We start from the raw sequence: 21553 nt of genomic DNA on the forward strand, positions 1-21553 counted from the left end.
CTCGTTGTTTTGTTACTGAGATAACTTGCACTGAAATACATCCTGGAACGAGCTGCGGAAAATACACAGCCTAACAGCATCGAGGCTGTGAATGATCTTAACCAGGTTCTTTGGCCCAAGTCGGAGAACCGCGCACATCGCACGGGTCCTTGGTGACCTGGAGACATCTGTGAGCGCACCCCGCCCCACGAGCAGGTGCCGGCACGCTGAGACGCGGAGCCCGCCCGGCTCCGTGGGTGTCCCCGGTGCCCTGAGGGGCTCTGCCCGGCTCCGTGGGTGTCCCCGGTGCCCTGAGGGGCTCTGCCCGGCCCGAGCTGTCCCCGGGGCCCTGAGGGGCTCTGCCCGGCCTGAGCTGTCCCCGGTGCCGTGAGGGGCTCTGCCCGGCCCGAGCTGTCCCCGGTGCCCTGAGGGGCTCTGCCCGGCCCGAGCTGTCCCCGGTGCCCTGAGGGGCTCTGCCCGGCCCGAGCTGTCCCCGGGGCCCTGAGGGGCTCTGCCCGGCCCGAGCTGTCCCCGGTGCCCTGAGGGGCTCTGCCCGGCTCCGTGGGTGTCCCCGGTTCCCTGAGGGGCTCTGCCCGGCTCCGTGGGTGTCCCCGGTGCCCTGAGGGGCTCTGCCCGGCTCCGTGGGTGTCCCCGGTGCCCTGAGGGGCTCTGCCCGGCTCCGTGGGTGTCCCCGGTGCCCTGAGGGGCTCTGCCCGGCCCGAGCTGTCCCCGGTGCCCTGAGGGGCTCTGCCCGGCCCGAGCTGTTCCCGGTGCCCTGAGGGGCTCTGCCCGGCCCGAGCTGTCCCCGGTGCCCTGAGGGGCTCTGCCCGGCCCGCCCCGTGCTCCGGCTGTCCCCGGTTCCCCGAGGGAGGCGGCGCGCGCGGCGGGAGCGGCGCATGCGCAGGGGCCGGGCCCGGGGGCTGCGGACGGCGGCGCAGAGCCGGCCCCTCCCCGCGCCTCGCCCGGCCCGGCCGGCCGGGGCGGCTCCGACTGCGGTGCCCGGCGCTGCCGCCGACGCGCGGGAGGCGAGGCGAGGTGAGGCGAAGCGGGGTGAGGGAGGGGCGCCGGGCCGTGTGGGGTCGCGGCGGTCGGTGCGGCTCGTGGGGTCCCATGGAAACCACCCCCGCGAGAGCGCCGCGGGTGCGGGAAGGCCGGGCCCAGCCGAGCCCCAGGCGCCGGTGCCGCGGGGCAGCGTTGTCCTCGCCCTACTCTTACCAGACTCTGCCCCTCTCCCAGCCAAGGGCGGCCGAGTTGGGCCGGGCCCCGGGCCGGGGACCTTACTGGTGTCCGTCCCGCCAGCTCCCTGTCCCTTGGGGTGTCCCGGACTCGCGTGAGGGGAGCGCGGTGCGAGCCCGGAGCGCGGCCCCGGCCCTGGCCCCGCCGTGGGCAGGAGTCCAGCCCCGGCTCCACGAGGAATCCTCAGTCCGGGCGGCCCCCCCACCCCCCCTTTGCTGGCTGAAACGGGGGCTCCTGGGGCCTAAAACGCGGGGATGCGGTGTGCGTCTGGCTGCGTTGTTTACAATGTTTCCTTGTAAATATGTCAAAAGTTTCTTTTAGCTCACGCAGGTGTGGTGTGGTAGATGTAGAAAAGCAGACGCTGTGTTTTCCTCTGTGAGGTCGTCTTCTCATCTTTCCAGGCTACTCACCTCTCATTTGTTTTATTTGCCGATTTCCCAAAGTGTAACTCTTAAGCTCTATTAAATAATAATAATAAATAATAATTACGTCTTTATGTGCCTTTGCCAGCCCAGCTGAGTGGATGAGGAGTGCGCAGAACAGAATTTCCGCCAGGTATTTGCGTGACAGCAGAAGCCCTGGGGGTGAACAGGACAGTACTGGCCGGAGCCCTTTCTCCCTCAGAGGATAGCTTGAGGTGACAGGTGAGGAACTGGTCAGGTGAGTGGAGTAGTGGTACCTGCAGAGGTGTGTGTTTGCTAGGTGGGGGCTGGAAGGCCGATGGACCAGTGCTTGGAAAGGCAAGGGCTCAACAGCCCTGACTCTGCTGCTCCACAGCAGCTGTGTGTTCAATTCACCTGTGTCTGCACTGGTTCCATGAGTAATTCTGTGTTTTGTTGTGGTAAAAGCATGCCAGTATAGCCCTTGACTTTCCTCAGGACAGATCTATATTAAGGTGCATTAGTTTCAGCTGTATTTAGCTCCAAAAAAACCAGTTGATTTCTTAGGACTTGACAATTTAATTAGATCAGTAGGAGGAAGTGGGATGAGGCTGGCTAGGGGTCTGTTGGCAGCCGGTGCTGCTGGCACAGCTGGATACAGTATCTTGGGGGGTTCTTGTGAGTGTCTGCGGTAGATGGCTCTGTCACCCTTGTTGCACTCCCAGCCGGCTCAGTGTCTCTCACTTGGCCTCTAGGAAAATGGTTATGGTGTCTGTGTCTGGTGTCTGCACCAGTGTCCCCTCCTCCCATCCTTGCTGAAGCATTTGGTGAGTGGGCAGCTGGAAAGGTGTTCTGGTATGTAGCTGACAGGACCAAGAGGGGTGGCTCCTGTTTCTCTTGGTCTAGAAGAAGACTAGCTCTTCTACTTAACTATTGGGATATTTTTCAGTTGTTTTTAAAGCTAGTTCAAGCAGTGGTTACTGAGAGAATGAATGAACAGAAGGGTGACTGAATATTTTTCAGAAGGGACCTACTGCCTTAAAAAAGAGAAGAACAGCACTGTTACTACAGCAGTTAAAGAGCTGCTGTTGTGTATGAGGATAATGTGGCTGTCACATCATAGTGATAAGTGAGGTAATTAATCTCCCATCAGCAGCAGGAGATTGATAGAGTATCAAGTAGATATGGACTTGGGTGTTTTCTTAACATCTCACTAAACCATAGCCACAGTTTATTGTTCCAGTAGGATCACCAAGAGTCTCTGTATCAGGAGGAGAAAGGGGATCAACAGCAAAGTCATGCTCTTACCTTGCAGACATGGTGACTTCAAACATTGGTGGAGCAACACGCAGAAAACTGGTTCTGTGGTCAAATGTATTGCAGGCTCTGTGGTTGCGTAGCTCTTGCCTGTGGCTGTAATAAATACTTGGCATACCATACAGATCTCGAGAGCAAGAGGTTTAGGAGTAAGAGAGTAAGAGGCTTTACATACTTCTAATATGCAATTGGAGATTTCTCAAGATGTGTCTCAAAAAACCCCTCTAAAATTCCTCAGTGAAGAGTTGCTGTGGAGACAATTGCTAGGTAGAGTCAAGCGTTCCGGTCGCTTTTTTTTTTTTGTTTGGGTCACATACCATTCAGGTGGTAATGCCTGTCAGGAGAGGGGTTGGAAATGTAGCTGAATATTCGGTACCCTGTGTTACATTGAATCATCGTGTAGCAAAGTGGAGATGTTGTGGTATGAATTGAATGGCTATGAAGCTCTAGTTTTCCAATACATGTCTTACTTCAGAACACTGGAAATAACTTTCTCCTGACACATGAAATGCTACATTGAGACATTTAATGCAATACAGTTATCCCATGTCTTCTCATGGGGCACATTACTGGCAGCTAGAAAGGAGGTCATGCATGCTTCTTAGCGTTCATGAGTAAGACTACTGTGGACATTACTGGTGCCTGGCATTCTACCACCTGCAGTTATCCAGTGCTGAGGTGCTCTGGTTCACCTTGCCATACGTGTTCAGGAGTCCTGAGCATTTGCAGCTAGAACAGGACAAGGAAAAAGAGGTGGCAGGGACATGGAATTTTCTTTGTCTCAGCTGCTCTGAGCCATGACATGGTTCGTTTGTGGAATGTCAGCTGCTGCTGCTTCACATTCTTGTCTGTAGAGTCTGAAGTGTGTACGTGCTCTGATCTTGCTTTTGGTCCAGGCCCTGTGTGATCCTTACCTGGCAGGCTGGACATGCTGCGCTGTAACCCAACCTGTGTTAATTTGGCTTTAAGGACATTTTTGTAGGTAGACCAAGGCAAACACAGAGTCCTTTCTCTGCCGACTTCTTCTACAAGGCTGCTGCAGAAATGAAAGGTGGTGAAGGACCTGCCAGGTGTCTTGCAGCAGTCCATGGCTGCCTCCACGCTGGACATTCTGCCCCAAAAAGCATCGCCTGTCTCATCTGATGATGTGACTGGCAAGACAAGAGGCAGAGATTTGTGCAGTGTGGAAGCACAGGTCCTTTTCTCATTCAGGCGTTGTGCTGCTGGGAAAAATGTGGGTGAAGTGCATGCTGCTGCTCTGTGCCCGAGCAGGCAGGGCAGGAGTCTCTGCATGGAAGTGTTTGTAGCTGCCTGTTTCAGCTGAGGGCTGCTGCTTAAAGTTTTCAGGCAAAATAAAAAGCACAATAATGTAGCATAGCATTCTCAGGTTCTCCCATGCTTGTGAAGTCCATTCTTTATGAGGATCATTCTTTAGTCAAAGGAGGGTGGGTCTAGTTCTCTGTTGACAGCATGTTTTATGCTTTATTGACTTCAGGGGAGTTGCTTCTGAATTTATGCTGTTGTGAAGGCTGAATCAGGCCCAAGAGCTTGTCTTTATCCATGTAACTTTGGTTGCCTTGTGTAGGTTTTATCAGCCTGCACACATAGAACCCATTGTTTTTTAAATAAAACTGAAAATTTTGCAGAATAGCTAAAGCCATATTTCTGCCTTAAGATCAGCAGAGCGAAACTACACATAAAGGAAAAGAAATTGTGGAGCTGCAGTCGTGTTCTGTTATTAGGTTCATTCTGGTTTCATTTGGAAATTTTGATCTAAACAATTAGTTCAGTTGAAAATGGTTGTGTGTTAATGCTGTACTGTTCCCTTTGGAGCTGGTAAGGATTTTGCCGTCAGCGTGGGAGATGAGTATGAAGATCTCACCATGGTAAAGTGAAAGTAGCAAAAGGAAGTTCCTGGAGTCCTCTGGCAGGAATAAGAGTATTTTGTGGTATGTAATCGTCATATACTGTTTGGAATTAGTGCACCCATTTGTGTTGGGTGTTGTGTGAGAAAACAGGTAACGATGCTGCACCAGGGAGGATTCTGGTCTGTGAGCACTGTATAATGAGAGGGTAGGATAAGAAAAGGGAAGTGCATTTTCCTCCTGATCTTGGAACAGGGTTTTCAAGACAGCCTTGTAAATTAATGTTCATGGAGGATGTCTTATCTGTAACTTGTCTTTGAAGAGTAAAAGCCCTGCTTTGCACATAAGCAGGAGTTGTCTTTCTGAGTCCTGAAAAGTCTGAAAGCACTGGATCGTTTGTATGGCATTCAGAAACTAAAGGACAAATCTTTTGCTGCAAATTGCTGTTGCTCCATTACAACCAGCAGACCACTGCAGATTGACTCTGGTGAGGGATGTTAAGTCACCTCCCCAACCTCATGTACACATGCTTAGAGGCAGACACAATTCTTTCCTGAGGGGCTTTTCTCAAAAAAAAAAAAAGCCCCAAAACTATTCTTTTTCCGCACTCCACCAGCTCCAGAATGTGAATGTCATCTGGCCAGATGCCCAGGACTAAATACAGTGCTCTAAACAAGGTCTCACAAGTGACTTGTATGGGAAAAGAAAAGAACCACAATAGCCAGATACTTTTTTGACTTTTAAATGGCTCTTTTGCGCTTTTTTTTGTATCAAAAATGATGCTTTTGGCTTCTACTTTATATTTGCTAACTACAAATCTGTGCTTTCCAGGCAATAACTCCAGGGCTTCTCAGTGCTGACTTTGTTGAAACATACATACTTGCAACATGAGTATAACCCAAAACATTACCGATTTTGCTTTCATGAATGGTGTGTATTGTATATGCTGACATGCCCTTCTTAACTTGACTGTGGATCTGTAGCCTTGTCTTCCTCTAAATCCTTTGCTTAATATTTTCTCCTAATGGATGATGATTTGTGCCATGCCAAGACGTGTCTCTAAATGCACTTGAGAGTGAATGTGTGGAAAACAAGGGGAGCACTGATTTGGCCCCCTGGTTCAGGTGAGGACCTGGAGCCGTGGAGCATGTGGGGATGGCAGAAGGCAGACCTGAGTGAGTGGTCAGAGCAGCACAGGGAGCCAGTGCCCAGAGATCTGCTGTTTACAAGCCCCCTCTTTTATCTCGCTGCCCTGCAGGTGCCTGCTCAGGTGCTCAGTGCAAAAGCCAGATGCTGTGCAGCTCCTGTGTGGAGCGGTCGACGGAATTCCCAGCTGTTGTGTTCCAGCCCAACCTGCGTGCCTGAGCTACTGTGGCAAGGTGTTGCCATGTACTCCAGCTTTGTGCTGGCTCTGTAAGTGAGCCTTGTGATAATTTTAACTTGGGAATTAAAAAAGACCTGTATTGAGGCCTGGGGATACCTGCTGCCTGTTTTGGGTCTGCTTGTGTGGGAAACTGCTCACTGTCTTTTGCAAAGAAGTTAGGTTTTTAAACTGTTTTTTTGGTTTTTTTTAAATGTAGCCACAAACCAAAACCATAACCTTCACAGAAATAAACATGCATCCTTGTGCCAGCTGGGGCCTTGGCATGCTTTATGCTGTATAACTTGCTGAGACTGTAATTTCTTAGGAAAGCAGTTAGATATTGGCAACTATGAAATGTCAGCCCTCAGTAAATGTTGTAATAAGTTGTTTTAGCTACAGCTGGGGATTTAAAAGGCAATTATTTACTCACAGCGTTCTTGGTAGTTAGTGCAAGAATAAAAATCAGAGTTTGGACATGCTGAATAGCTTGGGAGAAGGAAGCAGGGTTCTCATGGTGTGTGGATGCATGATTGGGAACCTTTAGGGTGTGCTAAGTTATTTGAGTTGTGTATACACCTGTGCCACAACATATCCCTAAATTTTTACTTTGGTTTTACTAGATCTATCTTGATACAGCTGTTAAAATGATGGTTGTTTTGGAAGTTTATGATAATTCCGTTTCAGAAGGAAGTAGAAAATGTGCTGGTAACTTGAACTTGATTGACTTAAGTAGTAGGTGCAGTAAAACTCATCCTGAAGTATTTCTCTGAATGTGTGCTAGAGCTGGGAATTGATGCTGAAGTCTTTGTAAAATGCTTTTAAGTAACTGGAACTGTTGGAGCCAGAGGCACAGAGAATATTCCCTGATCTGTGCTGACAAGCTCTGACTCTTGAGAGAACACTGAGTTTAACTTAAAACCATGGAGAAAAAGACTTCTAGATCTAAGTAGAGAAACTGAGAATGTGAGTGTGTAAGTTAGAATTATATTAAGTCACTGGGTGAGAAATTTGGAGTTGAGTTATATTAGTGAATCAGTGAATAAGAGACAACATGGAGGGTTTGGGGCATTGTCCTTTTCTCCTTTTTCTCCTTCTTCTTCTAGTTTTTTTGGGTAATATTAGGGGATTGGATGAAAGAATCTGCATTGTGAGATGTGGATGTTGGGTTAGTAATGAAAATAAGTTACTTGGCATTTCACTACTGGATGGGTTGACACTTAAAACACCTTGAAGAGGTACTTCTTCAGCCATTTTGCACTTTGTTAGCCTAGTCTATATAGCTCCTTGTACACTGTAAATATCTAATATAGATAAGGAAAAATAAACAACTGAGCCTGAACAGGAAAACAAATCTCTCTCTCTCTCTCTTGTCGGTCTTGGTCCTGGGAAAAAGAACCAAGCCACCAGTGTTGCACCCAGACATGAAACTTTAGGAAATGATCTTTGAGGGGTTAGGTAGAAAGGCTCAGTTCTAACTTACGTTGATGTTCTTCATTTATGTAGCATATCCTCTGCAAACTGTATTGCTTGGAATTTTTAGCAGAAGAAAAAATGAGTTCACCATTAATTGAGCAGCCCTCTTTCCTTTCGAAGTTCAAAGTTTCTATTTAGTGGTTCCATAAAAATTTTTGGTTCATGTTTGTTACACTGATAGATGCACAGCTCCTATGCTTTGGCAGGACGCCCTTCAAAGATATTTTCAGCATCTGTTTTGCAGTATGTCTCTTTAAATGTTTAACTTTATTGCAATTTTTTTTTTTGCTAGAAGATATGATCTGCCAAAGTAAATATTTGGTTTCTTACAGTGCAGGTTCATTTTTTTTATGTTTATATGAAAAATATTTTTTCATCCTTTTTCATGAATGCCTGGGCATATGTTAGCTATCACTTACAGTGATACATCGTGGTAGCTATGGTGTATTTCCACGTGGTTTACAACAGCTCTGGAAGCCAGATAAATGTTTTAGCCGGATCCTGTGTGGTTTGATCCTTGCTGGAGCGGTGCACTCTCTTGGCAGACACACCAGGCACCTTCCCATGCTGCTGGTGGCCTTCTGTTTGCCATGTCCCAGAGAACCATGGCTTTTACTACTCCACAGTGAGCTGGAGGAGGCAGCTGCTTTTTTTCTCCTCTTCGGTATGGCACCCTGAGAGCTGTGTCTAAATTCAACCTTTTAATTAAGGTTTATTTCAGGGCAAGGAGTGCATAGTACTGTGGCAGTTCCACTGATGTTCTGTGTGTTTCTTTTAATTGTTTTATGTGTTCTAAGAACACACAGTGGGTGAGAGTTGTTTTTCAGTAGTTACTGTCAATATTCTAATCGTGACTAGAGGAATGTTAGCTCACATAATCTCAATAATGGCTTTTGGTTGCATCACCAGAGTACAGAATGTAAAACTAAGGAGGCCTTGGGGTTAGCTGGGTAATATGTTTAACTGAGGATTGCTGGACTGAGACCCTAACTTGGACCAGTGAATTTAAGAAAGTAGTTGTAATATCAAAACATTGTTTCATACCACCTTTTCCTTCACAAAGGCCTATGTTCCTAAGTTTGGTTAAAACTGTTGCTAGGAGGCAATGTGTGAGTCAGGATGAGAAGACTCTTGGGGTTGTAGTTTTTGGGCCTTCCAGCTCCCACGTGCAGGTGGATGCTGTGTTCCCTGCACAGTTCTGTCCGTGGGGATATATCCTTTGCTGTACAGGATTGGATTGTAATGATGGCTACAGGCATTTGCCTTGTATTGAGGCAAGGTATGCAGCAGAATGGCAGGACAGCCTTGATTTTGCTAGTGGAAACCTTCCTTTGGAGCATTTCACTGAAATCTGGTGCATTAGAAGGACAAGAAATTTAAGAAAGGTAAACTGTAGGTTCAGGTCATTTGTCAGTAAGCTTTCGATCCAACAAAGTGTTTATATGCCATATATGTAATTTTAGCCTTGAATGGGCCATCATTTTTTCTCTGTTCATGCTTTTCCTAGCTTTCCCAGCTCCTTGCTGGGCATTGTTCATGTTCACCTTCTCCAGTAGGCAGGAATGGAACTTTGCAAAGTAGGAAGAGAAGCAGGACAGCAGTCCTGGCCACTTGAGGTCATGGTCCACAAACTGTGGAAGATGTTTGTTTTCTCCTTGATTTGCCCTTTGGTGCTGTGGTTTTGGAACAAAGGATGACTGACTGGGAACAAAAAGATTAATTTTAAGGCTGGATTGAGTTCCCCTAGCTCAGTCACAGCAGGTCAAGTTACTCGAGAGATTTGTGACTCCCCAGGGACATGGCTTCATGTTTGTGCAGGGGATACGTCATAGCAGAGGTACAGAAGACAGAGATGGACTTGTTGGTGTTTATTTTAAGAGCAGTTGAAAGACCTGGAAAGTTTTTTTTCCATGTTGTTGAATTTATACAAAGAAGCTGTATAAAAATAACTGTCACCGGATGTAGAAGCAATAAACTAATTCCATGTTAAGACTTGAAACTGTGCTATGTAACCTAAGAAGTATTTTCACCTATTGACAGCTTCCTCTTTATTATCTGCAGAACAAGAGTGATGGAATTTACTAGCTGTTAAACAATTTAGTTTTTCATTTTTAAGAGGACTAAGTAAACCTCTATCTCACTACACTTAGTCTGATTTCCCCATACACAATGATTGCCGATGTTTGTTTCTGGCAGTCACGGGAATCTTTTGGTACCAGTGTGTCAGCAAGAATTAAACCTAGGAAACAGCCTGTCACCTGACTGCTGCCTTACTTTCTGGGTTTGACTGCATTTGGTTCCGATCCCAAAGAAGAAAAGCGACACCAACAGACTCTGTCTGACCTGTGTGCATAACGTAACCCCCCAGTACAGTAAATATGTGGAGCCACAAATGTGTTTGGGACGCTCTGCTTTTGGCAGTGCTTGGACCCAGTTTCACCATTTCAACAAACGAGGTTTAGTGCCTTCTAAAAAGTCTGTTTCCAAACACACTGTCCCAGGAGAGAGAAAACAAATTGTTTACATAAGCAAAGTAACAGAGAAAAACTAAACACCCACGCTTCTTTCTTCAGGAGTTCCCCTGCTAGGAGTTTCTATGAACTCATTAATCCAGTGAGTAAGGAGAAACTTTTTAGTTCTAATCAAATGGGTCTTGATGTGACCGCTGATTGCTGCTGAGGAAGGAAAGTTTGGTTTTGATGCTATCCCCTATTCAACTGGGGGATCAAAAAGAAGTTAGAGGAGGGAAAAATGCTCATCCCAAAAGCTGGGGAGGACCTTCATTCCTCCTAGTCTGGAAGAAGACAGCCTAGGAGAGGCTTTAAGCTGTTCTCCTTGCTGTTAGAGCCAGCTGTGGCATCAGTTCCTCCCTCTTGATCTGTGGGCTGTATGTATCCTGGCCTTTTGAGGGACTGGAGAAAAGAAGCAGATGGGGAGTGACTAGGGTATGTTGATCTTGGTCCACCTTCTTAAATACAGATGTGATGGAAGAAGGGGAAGGGATGAGAGAGGGCTGCTCAAACCTGCATGAAGTGAAGGTGTTGTGGAATGTGTCCACCTTGTAGTGGAAGGTGTCCCTGCCCATGGCAGGGGTGTTGGAACTAGATGATCTTTAGGGCCCCTTCCAACCTAGACTGTTCTATGATTCTATGATTATGAAATCCCACCTGTCTGGGATCCGTATGCAGGTGGCTTGGGAAAAAGGGGTAGAGAAGGAGAGGGGCTTTAGTAGGAAGTAGAAAACAGTGAAAACTGAAAAGCAGGAGGATTGGGTTGGTGGATGGAAACCTTACAGATTCAGGGAAGGAAGCTGGCAAAGTCCTGAGACTTCATCCTCAGGGGCTCAGCTGCAAGAGTGAAAGCAAGCTGGGTGTAGGGGCTGTGCTAGGGGAGTCTGGGGCTGCTCAGGATCAGCAGAGAAAGAGGACGGTCCAAGTGATGAACAGCCTGATGGGAAAAGGGAAGAGGGTTGGCAAAGCAGCAGAAACCTTTGCACTGCTGATGAATTTGCGAGTCAGACGTGACAGAAGGTGATGGGGTTATCAGAGGGAAGAGCTGCAGGGAGCAGTCTGAGGGAACAATTGCCCTGGGAAGGAGGATCAAGAAGAGCACCATGAGGACAGGAAGGGTGACCTGTGCTTACGTGACTTCGAAGTTACACAGGTTGGGACCGGAGGCAGGAAGTTTGGTTGAGGCTGACATGGACAGTCCCATAGTGCACATATAGAAAACAGGAAGAGGAGTGGAATTAACTTGAGACAGATATTTCAACAGCCGTCAGTTTTGAGTTTCCTGGGTTTCATTGCTCTGTGTCATAACCTTGTTTTCACTATTTAATATTTCTTTTCCATTAAGAAATAGAACAAGAAACATTTAAGACTATTTATCAGAGCCATGTACTATGATTGACTTTTCTCTTTTGTTTGGTAAATATATATTTAGAAATTAAATTGCAGATTCTAAATATTTGAATATTTGGAACTCCCTTGTCCCTCAAAAAGAAAACATCTCCAAGGTGAATCTCTCCACCTCCTCAGTCCCTCAGATAAGCAGTAGTTCAGTAGTTGTGTGGAAAAAAAGAAAATATTTCAGAGCATAGTTGGTCAAAGTTGTGCATGGATTTTATAGAACAGTCATTCTTTATAACCAGTTTTATAGACCAGATCATTATGAGGAATAGACAAGTGTCTGAAATTATTTTGAGAATTTAAAATGACCTCCAGATTTTTACAGATAGGTCATGTATGGCCAATACCATGCATGATGCGATCTGCAGACTTTGTTCTGAAGAATTGTTATATTGCCCTATTCATGCCTCCCCTCTGTCCCCAACCAGATCCTCTAGCAGGCAACAAATAAACACTGTGCAAATAGAGTTTTTTTCTCCAGGATTTGATTTGTGGTTTTGTTTTGGTTTTTAACTTCCTAGTAACACAAAATAAGCATAGGCATTTTGTCTAGGCATTCCATCTCCTATGATGTGTATATGGCACAGCTGATAGAACAGTGAGAATGTGTTCTTTGGGTGTATCCTGCTTGCTGTGTTGGCACACTCGTGCAGCAGTGAGCTGGCACACATTCGTGGCTCAGTCTGCTTTTTCCTGTCTGTGTAGTCCGAGTGTGGTTCAGGAACAAATGACACATTCTGAGCCTGCTGGTGCCTTTCCCTCTACATAATACAGGTTAGCTGTGCTGTGCTGTGCTGCTGCAGAAGGTGTCAAGTCCCTCATGGGGCTAACCCAGTTCCCAAGCTTGTCTCCACAGCCCAGACAAGCAATGATGCAAGCAGCTTATGTGTTCATTGCCAGTGGATCCGAGCTAGGTTAGGGCAGTGAAAACTCTGCTACAATCAGAAGTGTTACATGGATCATCCTTGTGTAGAGAGCAGTGACCTTGGTTTACTTAATGCAAGATTTTCTTGGAGTCTCTTCTGTGCATAAACCAAAATAAACGCGTCAAGACATCAGCACTGTTCTTAAGTTTTTCTAGTGAAAATAGTTTCTTTTGTTCATTGAGAAATAAATCTTCTACTTGGTACTCAGCCTCATGGTTTGCTGTGTTTGTGCACCCTCGAGGGTGGGGAACCACACTAGAAGTGTGCTACAAGAAGTGCTTCTTAAAGCAATCAACAGCATTCTTCAAAAATTAGTAGTGAGTGCTGAGTGAATAAAGAAGCAAACTGTCCGTCATATCTGATGTCCAGCTGTTTAAAATAAACAGTGCAACCACAAAAGCTCACTTGTGATCTTCCTCATACAGTCTGTTGGATTACATTAACCTCTTGGTCAGAAAGCACTAGTGCAAATATAACTAATGAGATGCAAACAAAATCATTCTTGAACAGAAAGCAAATCCACGCCTGCAGCTGGAATGCCCTCAGGTTAGTCACTTGCTGCTGACCTGGTGTGGTTCAGGATGTGGGATGCTCTGCATTCTTAAATAGGCAGCTTGAAAATGGATCCTTTCAAGGGCCAAGAATTTCAGTGCCTTCACACTACCTGACCCACAACACTCAGTGTACTTGCTTTTGGAGGCAAAAAGTCAGATTCAATCACTGCAATTTTTCCCCATTTGTTTAAACTTGGATAAATGTTTGCATATCATTTACTAGGTGCACTGCCCAGGGTATTTTGAAACATTTTCCAGTGGATAAATAATAGCTGTCGTTTGTTTAGTCAGGTTATCCCTGTAAAAAACATACATCAAAATTTTTATTCCTCCTGTTGATATGTAACTCCAACAGTACATTAATTTGTTTGCTCCAAGTTTAGGTGTTTTTTCACCCGGTTTGTGCTTGTGTGTGTGCTCAGGTGTGTGTCATTTGCTAATAAGTACAAAGTTAAAAGTCTGATTTATTAATTTTTTAAGCTGATATTATGCTTTTTGACTTAGTGCTTCCTTTTGGGTTATGGGAATTTAGCAATTCGTGTGTGATGAAATATAAAAAAGGATTTTGGTGTGGTGGAGGGCTTCCACCCCTGTGTGAAACTGAGTAAAAAAAAATTCATGCTTTCCCTCTGATATCTTGGCGTTGCAAAAGAAGCAAAAAAAAAAAAAAAAAAAGAAGCCAAAACCCTACCAAAAATAATACTCAACCTCCCCAACACACACTTCCCTGTTCCTTCCCACTTTGTGACATCTTTGTAAAAACCAGAGGGGCTTGCAGAGTTTGGCTAGTCCAGCCCTCCCTCCAGGCTTATCAGGAGCTTGGGACCTTGTCCCCTTCCTCTGATCACACCTTTCTTTCCTCTTCACATGTCCTAGTGACAGTGAGGGGTTCCTGTGGATCACCCCCATCAGTGCAGTGTCTGGAATTGTCACTGCTGAGTGCTTCACTCCTGGAGAAAACCCTCTGACCTAGGGCAGTACTGTTCCCAAATTTCATGGGGAGCAAAAACTAATTACACATCAAGCTTCTCACCAAATGTGAGGCCCATTTCTTAAATCAGGAGGGTGCATTAACTGCTGGTACTTCTGCACCGTGCATAGGCCAAAGATGGCACATGTGCTTCCTTGAAATCCTAAAACATCTTTCTCTTTTAAAGATGATGCCACACTATTTAGATTTGATAAATGATACTTGTGAACATAGCATTTGGTAGAAAGCCTGAGTTTTTGGGGCCCACAAAATTACTCTTGCATGTAATATGCTAAAAGTGTGGATAAAGGAGAAAGGGTGAAATTGTTCCTAGCTAATGCTAAGGGCTAAACTGAGAAGTGTCCCAGGTGATTGTGTCTTAACAGTTTTGATTAAGGAATTCAAATATTAGCCTTTACCATGGACTTGGCTGAAATAAACATTATCTTTCGAATGTGTCATGAGGAAGATGAGCATAAGGTCAACACCAGAATAAAGAGAGGGGTGTTTGTTCCCTGGTTAATCATTGCCCTGATGCCTCTGGCTGTGCTGAAGCTGAGGTGCACAGCACAAGCTTTTAAATGGAGCTTGGAATAACATCCTGAGGGGCTCCTGATGTTACAGATTCTTCTTGCACACCTTTTAGTGTGCTGTGCTAAGCTCATTCCAGTAATTACGGCCATCAATGGAAATCTTTCTGTTAGTTCTATGAAACATTGGCTGCTTCCTGAACAGCAGTTTACTTTGCAAAACATTTCATAGGGAATAATTGAAATAAATGAAACCATTGCTTGCTACTATAAGGAGTTATTTTCTTACAAGGAGATACCTATTAAGTATATTGGTGATGCAACAAACACAACTAGAAAATGCTATTGCATTAGGATTAAAAGAAGCTATATTTTGTCGTTGTTCATGGTGTACAAACTATTTAACCTTTGCTTCTTTTTTTTTCTTTTTTCTTTTTTTTTTTAAGTAGTAAAGAGCCTAAAAGATATTTAGGGTTTAAAACAAAATCGCAGCTTTTGCAGTTCTTCTAAGATCACTTTTCTGTCTCACAATCCATGTATCATATTTGCTTTTAAGGTCAAACAACTTTTAAATCTGTCTGCCTTATTTTCCCATTTGTGTGTTGCTTTGGGTGAACAAATACAATCCTTTTCAATGAGTTATGAGAAGAAGAATTTATCAAAAGAATTTGTGTTCCCCTAGCTCTGAAAAGAGAATTGCTCTTACTGGACATCAGCTGAAATTTTTCTGTAAGCACTGAGCAAAATGAGCACAAACTTTGATGTACATAATGCTCTGTCACACAGGAGAAATGTTTTAAGCTGGGAAAAGGGGGAGTGGCTTCAAACCGAGAGAGGCTAGGTTGGATTGGATATTAGGAAGGAATTCTTCCCTGTGAGGGTGCCCAGAGAGCCTGTGACTGCCCCATCCCTGGAAATGCCCTAGGCCAGGTTGGACAAGGCTTGATGCAAGCTGGGATAGTGGAAGGTGTCCCTGCCCACAGCAGGGGAGTGGAACAAGACCCTCTTAGATCTCCAACCCAAGCCATGCTGCAATTCCAGGATCATGGAAATATGCGAGTAGATGGAAGTGTTCAGGCTCTCAGAACCATCAGAAGTCAGGTCTCTTCTTCCCCCTTGCTGCATGGAGGATTTTCACTCTGGCAGTGGAGTGGACAGAGCTGTGTTTTGATGCCTCTTTTGGGCCAGGAGATAAGAGTTAGGAACTGAGCACTGAAACCCCCATCCTGCTCTGGCTTTCATGGTACAGGGGAGAGATGCTTTTCCCAGGTGCCTAAAATAAGCCGGGGTCAAGCCCAGCAGATAGTTGTCTTCTGAGTGTCCATCTAATGCAGGTGCTGTACCCCATGTCCTTTTGCATGGAAGTGTTGCTATGAATTCTGGAGTTTCTCTAGACAGTGAAGCTAATATTGTAATTCAAGCAATTACTTTTCCTTGCTTCTTCCAGGAAGTGCAGCTCTACGATAAACTTTTTTAAGATGTTTGGAAACACTTGTGAATGTTTTTATTTGTATTATTCAGTGGTTTTGGTAGGGATAGTAAGTGGAAATTACAGAAATACCACAAGAAATGCTAGTTTTTGTGAAGTATCTAGGCCAGGGAATTTGGGAAGAATAGAAACCTTCTGAAAGGTTATCCAAATCAAAATCAGTCTCTTCCTAAATGTATTTCTCTGACATTTCCAGAGGCAAAACAAGACATGGATGTATCAACAAACAATTATTCTCTTATAAGAGATTTAGTAGTATCCTCCATGACTAAATGCTGTGCCAGAGGAAATGACTTGGGGTTTTATTCCTTTTCAGTAATGTGGAAAGTATGCCATGGCAGCTAGCAGGAAGAGGTTGTTTAGTGGAAGAGAGGAAGAAGAAACTTGGGAAGGGGCACAGAGAGACAGCACTAGCAGCAAACAGAACTCTCCGTGCTCTGCAAAGCTTGAGGATTGGCTGTTCTGAGGCATTCAGTGTTTGCATATGCTCCTGCTGGAAAGAGTGATGCCATGTCTGCTCATGTTGGTGGGAGCAGAGCCAGGCCACTTCTTGTGCCCTTTTCAGACAGGATTTTCAGATGCTTTCATTTTTGAATTTATGGCTTCATAGATAAAGGAAGTGGGTAGACAGCTGAGAGTGAGACAGTGGATCTGCCCAAAATCTGATGGGACTTAAAGCCTCTCCTGAAAGTGCTGTGGTAAAACGAGATCAAAGTAATAACTCCTCTTTATCCTTTAGTCTCATAAAAGGCTGCCAGCAAGTAGGATCTGGAATCAAGGGGGAAAAAATAAGCCTGCAGGCAAAAGATGGGTTGAGGCAGGAGTGATGACTGGCTGAAACCAGATGTAGAAAGATCAGTGGATAAGTCTGGTAGTGATGTTCCCACTTCAGGCTGACTCCGATGATGATGATGATGATAAATATGTCATGACCGACACATAGGCTGGATCACAGCTCCTGAAAATCGATCTGTCTGGGTGAGTTTCTTGTCACAGTCCCTGAAGATCATTCTGTCCACGTGTCTTTCTTAAGCACTAGCTAGTACTTGGTGGCTTAAGGCATGGTGAGGTGGAGTTTCCTTGGAGAGATGGTTGTAATTTAACAGCATTGTTATGTTAAGCGAGATGAGCAGCATTGATACAGTTTACCTGTGACCCCCTCTTTGCCTTTGAAAAGTTGGGAGTGTTGCATATTTATGTTTCCTTTGCAGTTTATGAAGACAGTATTGTTTCCTGGAAAGGATTGCAAACAGTCGTGTGTAGGGAATGTCTATCTTTGTAAGATCTTTTTTACATCTAGGACAGAAATACTGACTTAAGTACTCAGTGACATCATACTGGTGGCTTTCCTCAGGGGAGCATCTCACACAAACACATTCTGTTCAGGCAGCAAAGATAAAAGTATAAAGAGTGCTTGAAGGAAAAGGAGGGTGAGGGAATTTTTGTTACTTCCAAGGTTTTTTAAACTCTTTCAATAAAATGGCAAAATAGAAAAATCCACCAGTGTAAAGGTTGACTTTCCATTTTTGCTGTATTTCTTACTTGGTTTTCTACAAGTAATGTGCCCTTGCATTACTTGAATTTTAAAAAAAAGAAAAAAAAAAAAGACTGTAAACCCTTTCTGCAGCCAGAAGAATGATGGAAATTAGAATTTCTTTTTACATAATCCTCTCGCATTTTGCTTGTGGATACAGCTGTGTTAACACAATGCGACATTTGAGTTGAGAGGTCTTCCAGATCCTGGCACCAGTGATAGTTTGCAGACTGAAGGTCTTATTTGATAGATTTTCAAAGTGATACTGTGCTCAGTTGTATCTATGTTCTTGGAAGGAGGCTTGCAGTCAGCTTCTCAGAGGAAATACTTTCAAAAAGGAAAAGTTTAATTTTGCCAAGATTCAGATAAGGTCAGAGTAATTGGACAAACCAGAGCTTTGTAGGTTAGAGATGAGCACAGCCTGCTCCCTGGGACTGACAAATGCACTAGGAGAACAGGGAAATGAACTGCATGAGGATGATTGCATTTGCTGAAAATCTGAAGTACTGTTTATATTTCTTGGCATATTGTCAAGTGTAAAGTTGCAATTGAGCAGGGTGGGGTATTTTTACTTTTTAAAATTACGTAAAATGTATTTATCCTTCCTGTTTCTGGTTTCCACTTTAACCCAACAGAAAATGGGTTCACCAAATGAATTTTAGTTGTTTCAATAGTATGTATTTATAAATTGCTGTAAAAATTGATTGTAATATGACACTAATTCACCATAGGTTTTACAAATAGATCTGCAGTGGCTTCTGCCTAGCTTCCATGCTCTTCTGTTATGGGGCAGTAGGGATTGTATTCCAGCTGTACCCCACTGTTGGCCAAGGGGATGCACTGACACGTAGCAATCAGCATTAGCTTCTGACATCAGCTGACCTTTGCCAGCTTATACATAAGGTCTGGACTGATATTTTCTCCTGTGTTTTCTTGGCTGCAGAACGGTAAAACCCTTTCTTAATTTACCTGAGGTAGTGTCTGTGACAGTCTGCGCTCAGTGATTGCACAGCCTTTACAGATGGAGAATGAAAGAGGGCAGACTGAGTTTCTTCAGTGCAGTAACTTATATTTAAAATACAGGGGGAAAAGGGTTATAATTCTGTGGGTCAGCCAGCAAAAGGAAGGCTGCAGGTCTCTTCCTTCACTGGTGGCATACATGGACTCTCTTCCTGCTATCTTTTTGTCTGTGTTTTGTCAGTCAGGTCTTGTTAGGTTGTCCAAAAGATCAAAAAGCCTAGTTAGGACCTAAGGAAGAGGAAGCTGGTGCAGTTGGATAGCCTTGATTGCTTAGGAAGTTGAGCAGAGACGGGTTAAGGAGGGGCAGGGACTTCATACGTTCCTCAGATTGCTGTGGCTGAGCTCAGGAGGGGCATACAGACAGACTGTCTGTCTTTGCTAGGACTTCCAGCTAAAAAAAATGGGATGTTTTGCTTCATAGAGGTAGGAGTGGAATGAGAAGATTAAAGGGAAGGATCCTGAAAAGTCCAGTGAGGTGGTCATTAGCTTTAGTATAGTTAAGTATAAGAACATGCAAAAAAAACCAAATAAAATTGCAGTAGAGGGAGTAAAGTAGGAGCTGTTTTGATGAGGAGTCAGAAGTCAGGTTGCATACAGGCGTGTGAAAGGTGCTCTGGCATTCCTGTGTGAAGGAAAACAGCAGAGAAGGGAATGGAAGAAAGACTCCTTTCTTTTTGCAACATACAGCTTGCATGGGCGTGAGCATCCATGCCAATGGCACTGAACATGAGGGAAATTTTCCAAGCAGTCAGATCTTGCCCTTCTCCCTGCCCTGCCCTGTCTTGTCAGTCACACACAGGATCTCTGTCCTGGGTGTGGGGAGCTGCAGGAAGGCAGTGCTGTGGGTAGGAACTGTCTGGCATCTGCTGCCTGCAGAGAGCTGGGACAAAGCACTGGGATGCAGAGAAGGCTTCTCTCCAGATGGCCGGGCAAAAGGCCATGTGAATTACACAGTGAGCTGGCTCCTGCAGCCTGGTGACATTTCCAGGTGGCTTTCTGAGCAGGCAGCACCTGGGCAGGGTCTGGGTGAATCTGTCTGGGCTCTCTGCCTCAGTGCCTGGAACACAGGAGGAGAAGAAAAGACTTCTCTCCAGTAGGTACAGGAGATTACATGTTTTGCAGACTTTCTCCACCTAGCTTCCTAATCAGAGGAGGGAGATTTTTTGTTTCTGACAGCCTCATACGGTCCAAACTCAACAAGGACGACCTCAGAGCAGTGGTTTTCCAGCCTGTTGGATCTGAGTAAGAATCAGATGTGCACAGCTGTTTAGAGAAATGGAACATTCTGACAGAAGGTTTGTTTTTCTGCAGTTTTTTCTGCATGTTGTGGAGGTACCTATCAGCTCCAAAGTAGGAGCCCATCCCCAGGTTTTCACTCAGCCTGGCCATCAATTTTACCAGCAAGCTCTAGTGTTTTCTTGTGTATTGGATGGTGAAAAAGAGGTATCTGCATCAAAAGAACCCTTCCCAACAAATACATAAAAGCCCAGCAGAGTTTCCCATTGTGCTGATTTTAGTCAGAAATACTAAAACCCACTCAAACATGAAACATTATTTAGGTTACCCTAAATTAGGGTGAAATTACATTGTTGACCACAAAAGGTGGTGGGGATTGATTCACTGGCTGTGTGGAGCTGAGAAGAGCCCAGCTGAGGCTCAGAGTTAAGGTCCTACAGATAGCAGTAATGCTGCATAAATAGTGACAGTAATAGAAGTTATGAAGAGGTTTAAGAGTTCCAGAACCTCTTACAAGTGAAATAAGCAGTGGTTTTGTTTGAGGCTTTCTTCTGACTGGAGTCATACCGCTCTTTGAATGGCAAAAACTCTTTATTTGTGTGTTTTCCTTCCTCTGGACATTTGAGTGGAGAATGTTAAAGTCCCAGCATGGTCTTATTTTGGTAATCGGATTGCATGCAGACATCCTTGTGGTTAAATTGAAAAAAAAAAATTTAAACCCGTGAGATTTCCTGCGAAGGGGTTGTTGTTTGCAAATGGAGTGATTAATGACTGAGACTAGAGATGTACAGACAACTGCAGATCATAACCCTCTAAAATGTAACTCCTTTAAAATCTCTGGGTTTCTTTCTGTGTCATTTAATTTGGTGTTCTCATTAAGGGAATAGGATCAACTTGGAAATTTGAGGGTTTTTTCTAATTCTTTTTTGGGTTTTTTGGGTCTCCCTCCACTGTAACACTCTCAGGTGCAAAATTTCTTTCCAGAATTTATGTAAAGATCTCTTTTTAAAAAAAAAAAAAAAATTTCTTATGCTCCCCAGAGGGCAACAACTGCTCTGTACCCTTGTGTATGTGGTAAATGTGGAGATGGAGCTTAACTCATTTAACCTGCAAACCACCTACTTGCCTGAACATCATCTCTTACGGGATTAATGTAGTCAAGTTTTTTAGGTGCACTTCTAGGCAAAGAAACACAGTTCACAATTCTTTAGAGCTTCACCAGGAGTGTATCCTTTAAATATACTGATTTAGAAAGAAAGTTGAAATTTTTTATTTTTAATTTTTTTTTCCCCAGCAATGTTTTGGTTTGTTTTTTTTTCTTCTCTTGCGCATCCTCTAGTGTTTGGTTTTGCACAGTAATGCAGAATTCAAGATTTTTCTTTCAGCCCTCAAAGTCTGCAAATCCTGCCTGGAAAACAGACAGGTTCCTGAGCTTTCTGGTATGGCTGCTTTTTAGCCCGAATCCAAGTGGAAAAATGTAACCTTTTCTAGTGCTGTTGTGGTAGGACCTCTGGAAACAAGGCGAACTATTTAAAGCTTCTTGCTACATGTTAAAACTAAAATGTTTCTTTTCTCCTGCTTGTATCTCTCAGTTTTCTCATGTACTTTTGTTCGCCAGGGTTTTTCATTTAACCCTTTTTTTCATTTAAGCTCCTTCTGCCTTGGTCTTCCTTACCCGTGTCAAATCTTTCTCACAAGGCATTAGAGGGAAGCAGAAGCCTGTGTGTGTTTGATGTGGGGTATGTGTCAAATTTGGGTTTTTACCTGTCAGCA

The 21553-nt window shown here is 44.6% G+C and overlaps 1 protein-coding gene across 6 annotated transcripts in view; it reads left to right on the forward strand.

Moving 5' to 3' along the window:
- The first annotated feature begins 994 nt into the window (after positions 1 to 994).
- The window catches only part of RIN2 (Ras and Rab interactor 2), a 58617-nt gene continuing 38058 nt past the window's right edge, over positions 995 to 21553 (forward strand). For 2 of the 6 annotated variants that reach the window (XM_058834907.1, XM_058834912.1), the window contains exons 1-2: positions 995 to 1014; positions 1726 to 1859. The gene's annotated coding sequence lies outside the window, so the exon portion shown is untranslated. Of the gene's footprint in view, positions 1015 to 1725; positions 1876 to 6035; positions 6191 to 21553 lie in introns of those variants that run through there. The other 4 variants (XM_058834906.1, XM_058834910.1, XM_058834908.1 and 1 more) reach the window with 4 other exon arrangements.

Source organism: Poecile atricapillus, chromosome 3 (assembly GCF_030490865.1).
Source record: "Poecile atricapillus isolate bPoeAtr1 chromosome 3, bPoeAtr1.hap1, whole genome shotgun sequence".
NCBI lineage: Eukaryota > Metazoa > Chordata > Aves > Passeriformes > Paridae > Poecile > Poecile atricapillus.